Genomic DNA, 7,500 nt, shown 5'->3' on the forward strand with positions numbered 1-7,500 from the left:
TTGGGCGCTACATGTCCTCTCCCGCAATTGATTTCAGACAAGAGGCCACTCGGCCCGGGGCTCCGACCCCCTTTTTGTGGTCGCTCTCCACCAAGATATTTCGTTTCCATTCGCGTGTTTTTTCCTCGCCGAAACACCCATTTAGAAATGTTAATGGAGGAAAAAAACGCTAAAGAGTAAAAGGAATTGTTAACGTTTTGTGTGTATGCGTCCGTCCGGCAGCGGATGGAAAAAAGAGTTTGCCATTTTCTGACACACTGGTTTTTGTGGAGGATTTGACGATGTGTCTTCTGTTTTCCTCCCTTTTCCTCCTTTATCGCGTTTTCGCCCTGGATCTTATTTTCCAATGAGGAAAGAGATGGTAGAGACGCCTCTTATTACCTGGGGGGTAGGGGAGGGGGGACTTGGGGGCTCGTGTCATTTCTCAGATACTAAGGATGTCTCTTATTCCCCTCTTTAGGATTCTTTCTCCTGCGTTGCGAGAGGTCCTCTCCCCTGTCTTTTATGACATTTAGGAATTATAGCAACACTGCTTGGTTGATTTTTAAATTGCAAATGAAACTAACGTAGCTCAACTCCCACAAAAGATCCAGAATGAATAAAGGAAAAAAATGTTTGTATGTAAATTTAAACATTTCTCTTACTGACACATTCTTTCTCCACAGTTAGATTTATTGATACTTATCAAGGGCTTGCGGGAAAATGTACTTCCTATCAGTACAACGATCTGTTTATCTGCATCCGTATCTTAGCGCGGAACGGTTTGGTAGCAGGAAACGCTTTTTATTTCTGTCTATAAAAAAAATATTATTCAACAGCTTTTTCCCGTTGCCTTAATCTTCTTTATTTTTTTTCCTGGTGGATATTCTTCCTCTTTACTTCACCGCTTTTATGCATTTATTATTCATGCATTTGTTTGTTTATCGTGAACAGAAATCCTATTCATTTTTCCAGTTTTATTTATTAATTCAAGCGGCCGTAAAACAAAGCAGGGCGTAAATACGTGTTAGGGTTAGGGAACATGGAATGCGTCTGTCGTCCAACCGAAAAACATTTTCAATTCTCACCAAACAAGCAGGATTTCTTCCCTTTTGCGAGTGAATTTACTGCTTCTACCCACTGTCAACGGATAAAATTCCCTTTATGTTTCCCACTGGACCAGTTTGCTTGTACAAATCCTTGCACGGCACTTGGTGTTTTAAATAGGCGTTATGCATACGGCTCCTGCATGTTCTTACCATGTTTTAATAGCGGACATCTGGCGCTCTCCTCCTTGCTTGCACTGTCTTTGCTAGCATTGCCCCCCTCTGCCTCGCCTCCCCTCCCCTTATTACAGAGCCCCTAACGGACTCTTGGCTCCGCCATTGCTTTCCCTAACAACAATATTCTGTTGCGAAAGCCGCTAAACGTGATAGCATCATTGTCGTAAAGCAAACCACCCTCTTGGGCTCTACGCCGACTGTACGATACGCTCCGGTCTTAGCTAGTCGTCATGAATATTAATACTCGGTTAGCCGCTCTACTTATTTCAGTGAAAAGCCTGTGTTTTCGGTGCTTCAACTTTCAGTATCGACGCGCAGGAAGGCTGTAGAAGACTGACGTGGCCAGCTGGTAAGATGGCGGCCAAGCGAGCGCCCTTCTCCCGCCAAGCGTTTAATTTTCCCGCCAAATTTTACGAGGCCTTTGTGTTATGGCGCGGCGATGTAACATGTCTATTATTGCTTTGACGGAGGCTTATCTCTGTGCTCAAACTACTCTTCGCCTGGGGTTATTTAGAAAAGAATTGTAGATGCGTGGGGTAAAAGAGGCCGGAATCATGTCGTCTATTTATCAGAATTATACAAATTTCATGTTATGTTGTCGGAACACATACACACTCACACACGAAATCTAAATATAGATACATATATATATATAGATGTATGTATGCATGTATGGTATAATTTTCCGCGCCGATTTTCTTGGGTAATTAATTCAGTCCGGGGCCGAGACTCAAAATTGCAAGAGGGCTTTGGATGGCTTGTTATCAGGTGCCGCCAGCGTTTATGGGCTTTGTGAAGTAGCGCAAAAGAGGTTTAGTTAAGTGGAGTAAAGGTGCGTTGTGGATCGCTGAATGAAGGTGGAGTGGGAGGCGGACGCGGAGTGGCTGCGTAGCTCCGTCTCACAAAAAAGGTCTTTCCTGTGCATCATTGCTTCGCTGACCCGAGCGAATTACTACATGCAAAGCCGACCCGGAGCTTGAGATGAAAAATATATCACTGTGATGTTCGACTGTCATTTTTCTGACCTTTTTCCGAGTTTAGTTCGAATGTTCCAGGGATTAACATGCACGGATTTTCTTTTTTAATCCGCTTCAGGATGAGAATGGATAAGACTAACCTATACTTCTCGCCCTCCTCCTCTTCCCACTCCCCACATTCCACAAACAAATGTGATATTGTTACAGGCCCGAAACATTGCTATACTGCCTTGTGTCCTCGTAACTTGATTTTATGTTGTTTTATATACAAATACCCAGTCGTCTTACTTACGCCTGCTGCCTATGTAGGGCGTCAGCCATATGTAGATCACCCTAATGTTATTGTGGTGCGAATGACTTTCCTCCCCCCGCCCTCCGTCCCTCCCTCCCTCCCTCCCTCCCTCCCTCCCTTCCTCCCTCCCTCCCTCCCCTCTGCCTTCTTTCGCTTCTCCCTCCCTCCCTTCCCCTTCCCTCCCCCTTGGTCACCATTAGGCCTATCACCATGGCAACATCAGCCTCGACCCATCTCCATACGGCCCCCGCACAAGGTGCAAGAGCGAATATATGACTCGGCTCCAGACACACTCCAGTCAAGTTCAACACAAATACGAACTAAACAAACTTGCGGTTACTTTTACGGGCAAATCGAAGGCAAGTTGGAGATGCCATTATCAGACTTTGGATTTCTGGCTCGCCTTTATTTTTGGATATTTCTCGGGGTTTGGAATTCCTTCGTGCGTTGTTCTCGTTTCCCTTCTTCGCACGGGGCGATGTCCTCCGTCTTTGTCTGTCTGTTCGCGAGTGAACGATCTCTTCGGCTTCGTTTAAACACTAATCGGCAGTTTTCTGAATGGCTTTCGGGGAGCGTCTCTCTCTCTCTCTCTCTCTCTCTCTCTCTCTCTCTCTCTCTCTCTCTCTCTCTCTCTCTCTCTCTCTCTCTCTCTCTCTATCCCTCTCTCTCTCTCTCTCCTCTCTCTCTCTCCTCTCTCTCTCTCTCTCTCTCTCTCTCTCTCTCTCTCTCTCTCTCTCTCTCTCTCTCTCTCTCTCTCTCTCTCTTTCTCTTCTCTTTCTCTCTTTCTTCACTCTCTCTCTCTCTCTTTCTCTTCTCTTTCTTTCTTCACTCTCTCTCTCCTCTCTCTCTCTCTCTCTCTCTCTCTCTCTCTCTCTCTCTCTCTCTCTCTCTCTCTCTCTCTCTCTCTCTCTCTCTCTCTCTCTCTTTCTCTTCTCTTTCTCTCTTTCTTCACTCTCTCTCTCTCTTTCTCTTCTCTTTCTTTCTTTCTTCACTCTCTCTCTCCTCTCTCTCTCTCTCTCTCTCTCTCTCTCTCTCTCTCTCTCTCTCTCTCTCTCTCTCTTTTCTCTTCTCTTTCTCTCTTTCTTCACGCTCTCTCTCTCTCTCTTGCTCTTCTTTCTCTCTTTCTTCACTCTCTCTCTCCCTCTCTTCCTCTCTCTCTCTCTCTCTCTCTCCCTCTCTCTCTCTCTCTCTCTCTCTCTCTCTCTCTCTCTCTCTCTCTCTCTCTCTCTCTCTCTCTCTCTCTCTCTCTCTCTCTCTCTCTCTTCTTAATGGGGATAGAGCTGAATATCTCTCGGGAGCTTCCCCAGGGAGCTGCGAGACTGGTCGGCCGCAGTAGCAGGGCGCGCGTGGCGATGGACCTCCAGGAATTATTTATTTCGTTATGTTGTTGCTCGTTGGAAGTTGTAATTCAAAAATGAAAGGTCACAAGAACCAGGCGATCAATACCTGGTAGGAGAACGTTCTTATCGTGACCCTAATATCCGGACCAGACTGTTGCCCGGGCCCACCTCTCTCTCTCTCTCTCTCTCTCTCTCTCTCTCTGTCTCTCTCTCTCTCTCTCTCTCTCTCTCTCTCTCTCTCTCTCTCTCTCTCTCTCTCTCTCTCTCTCTCTCTCTCTCTCTCTCTCTCTCTCTCTCTTTCATCTTCTACTTACTATTTCTCTTTATTTCCATTAGAAATTTCCTCTCTGAATGCATTATCAGCAGTGTCTGCTTCTCTTTCTATCCCATCAATACACCGACCCATCTTTTATCCTCTTCATCCCAGCCATCCTGCATGTGTCCGCGTCTGTCCTCTAGCCCTCCTTGCAGACCCCCCACCCCCCACCCCCCGCAGCAGCTTAGAGACCGTCATCTCATTTCCTCCCTCCTCATCTCCTCCTCCAACATACCTGTGCCTGTGTGTATTCCTGAGGACGCGTGTGTGCATCTGTGCGTGTGTGCGAACGCGGCTCCGCAGGTAACTCGGTGGCTGCATTGGCCCGCGTCGTGGCGAGATTGGTAGGTTAGTCACGCCCGGCGCCCAGGTTGACCGTGGGACTCTCTGTCTCTCTGTCTCTCTCTTCCTCCCTCCGCTCTTCTTTATCTTTCTCTTTCTCTCGGTGTCTTTTTTTCCATTTCTCTTTCTCTTTGCATTTGTTTTTCCTATTTCGCTTCTCGCTTCCATTCGCTCTTTATTTTTTTTATTTTTTTTCATTTCTCTCCTCCTCCTCCTCCTCCTCCTCTTTCCCTCTCTCTCCTTTTCCCTCTCCCCACCTTTCCCCCCTCTTCCTCCCTTTCTCCTTTCATCCCTCCTTCTCCCGATTCTCTTCTTTTACTCCCTACTTCTCTCTCTCTCTTGCCTTCTCCTTCACTTCTTATTCTCTCTCCAAAGATGGAAATGGAAGCTCAAAACATACATTTGAGGTTTGATTTTTTTATTCCATTTTCCCCGCCTTTGCTTTTGCTATCTTCTATCTCGCCCTCTTTCTTTTCTAGATTTTCCTCTTCATGGCCAATTATCCATCTTTCAATATTATTTTTCTCCTTAGCTTCCACAAATCTTGTTTTCCCTTTTCTTCTGTTCCCTATACTTTCCCTTCCCATCTCCTTTGCAGCTTGATTTTTTCTCTTCATCTTCTTTCTCAATAGCCATTATCACTTACTTCTCCAAACTGCATCTTTTTTTTCTTTTTCTTTTTTCTTTTCCTTCTTATCATCTTTCCCTCCTCTTAAGCTCTCCCTATCCCCTTGACACCTGATTTTTCCTTTTTTTTTCGTTTCCCATTTCCCTACATCTTCCATCTTCACCAATTTATTTTTCCTTCTTCCTTTCCCATTACCTCTCACCTCCATTTCTTATTCCATCTCCCTTCTTCCCTTCCCATTATTCCTTATCCTCGTCCTGCCCATCTCTCTCGTCCTTTCTTTCTCTTCGACGACATCACGGGAAGGTGACCATCACGGAGGAGACGGATGCCATGATCCAGCAAATCATAATTCGTCATTTAATACAAGACTGCACTTGAGTCCTGATGAAGTGATGGCCACAAGTTCATCCTCGAAATTAGATTGTCTCGACCGAGTTGCGTCCTTGTTGGTTCTCACGTTTGCGGGTTTCCTCCTGTTGTGCCATTTGGACTCTGCGTGGCCTCTTCTCTCTGCGGCTTTGATACTGTTGCTTGTTAATTCAAGGTCTCTTAGTTCGCATTCTTCCTTTCTTTTATTGCGTTTTCTTTCTTAGGTAGCTTTTTTTTCTCTCTCTCTCTCTGCCTGGTGTTGATCCATACTGTTGTAGGTGCTTCTTTTTCTATGTCTCTACTTACATTCATTCATCTCTTTCAGACCCATTTCCTCTAGTCATGCTCCTGCTCTTCCTCCTCCTCCTTCTCCTTCTCTTCTTCTTCTTCTTCTTTCTCCTCTTCCTCCTCTTTCTCCGTTTTCTCTTTCTCCTCTTGACTTTCCTCTCCCTCCTTCTTCTCCTCGTAGTCCTCGTTCTCCCCCTCCTCCTCCTACTCTTCTTCCTCTGCCCCGCCAGCTTTCTCTCAGCTGTAGGATGCTCGACCCGCCTCTCCCTCAGCCTTGGACGAGACCCCAGTGGATGGCGTGGGACGGAGAAGGACGCCTTGGCTGTGATATTGACAAAGGTTCTCCCCCGAGGCTTCAGCAGTTCCCCAGGATGGAGGAGGAGGAGGAGGAGGAGGGGAGAAGGAAGAAGGAAGAAGAGGAGAAGGAGGAGGATGCGGCATACACCAGATCTCTGTCACTTTTTACCGTCGAATTTTCTGACATTTTCATATGAGCAGCACTGTCTCTAGGGGGAGCGTTGGGGGGAACGGTGTGGGGGCAGAGCCAAGGGTGAGACTACAGGAGAATATGGGAAATGAGGGGAGAGGTGGGGGGGTGCAGGGTATTGTATGAACTGTATCATGTCAGGAGGATGTAGACCGGGCATAGATACATGAGAAGGAAATTAAGAGCGAAGGGAAAAAGCGAAATAGCGAAGAGGGGAAAAGCCAGTGAGTCTGAAACAAAATGACGAGGGTGTTGCAATGCTTCGGGTTTGCAATAATACAATCTGTGTAGGTTGTTAATGGTACAAGCTTGAATGTATTATGTAAACGCTTTGTTGATTAGTGCAACGGGTCCCTGAGCTATAAAGGCTTTGTATCATCCATTAATATACTAGAAAAATCCTCCTTCTCTCTGCTGGGTTTGTTGCTTAAAGTTGCATGGACAGCAGAATTGCATCAGGACACTAAGAGAACAATAAGCGTACCAAACAAGCACGGCACATAAGTGCAGCGACCCTGGAAGTGGACGCAGGTGGGGCACCTTCAGGGTTCCGCTCAACAAGTAGGCGAAAAAAGCTCCTTGTGTGCAGGTAAATATATAGCCCTTCACCTGGTCCCCTCTGCTCGCCCTCCTTCCCCTCCCCCCGTATCTCCTTCTCTTTCCTCTGCCTCTCCCAGGAAGATCACCCGACGCAGATTCTAGGGACTTGTACGTTATTGGCTAAGTGAGAGTAGTTGGAAAGGGGGGAGGGGGTGGGAGGGAGGCATACAAATCGATACCTCACTATTTTACCTTATGTGTGAGTAGGCCTCGGGGAAAATCACACGCGATGGCTAGACTGTTGCTCTACGGCAAAGGCACTTTCCTCTCCAATGGTTCAAAAGCTCCGTATTTGCGAATATTCGGTTCAACGGAACGAACGATTGACGGGAAAATTGTCGACACACAGACGGTCCGAAGAGCGAGAGAGGCAGCTTTCTGGAAGCGTGCGTCGGACATTGGAATAGGCAGGCGATTTCGAGACGGCCGGGCATTTCCTGCCTGCGTTCCCCGCTCACTTCGGCTCCGCTTTTTATCTTTCTGCTTTGTTTACGTTTACCACAACTCTTAGATGGCGGCGGAGGGTTGGGATCCGCGGAGATTCGAAGGATTGTCGAAAAGTGGAGTGAATTTAGGACGGCAGGACTCTTGTACCT

The 7,500-nt window shown here is 46.8% G+C and overlaps 1 protein-coding gene across 1 annotated transcript in view; it reads left to right on the top strand.

Moving 5' to 3' along the window:
* Positions 1–7,500, top strand: part of LOC125045879 — a 595,994-nt gene that overhangs the window by 492,777 nt on the left and 95,717 nt on the right. The window lies entirely within an intron of this gene.

The sequence above is a fragment of the Penaeus chinensis genome, chromosome 38 (assembly GCF_019202785.1).
Source record: "Penaeus chinensis breed Huanghai No. 1 chromosome 38, ASM1920278v2, whole genome shotgun sequence".
Classification (NCBI taxonomy): Eukaryota; Metazoa; Arthropoda; class Malacostraca; order Decapoda; family Penaeidae; genus Penaeus; species Penaeus chinensis.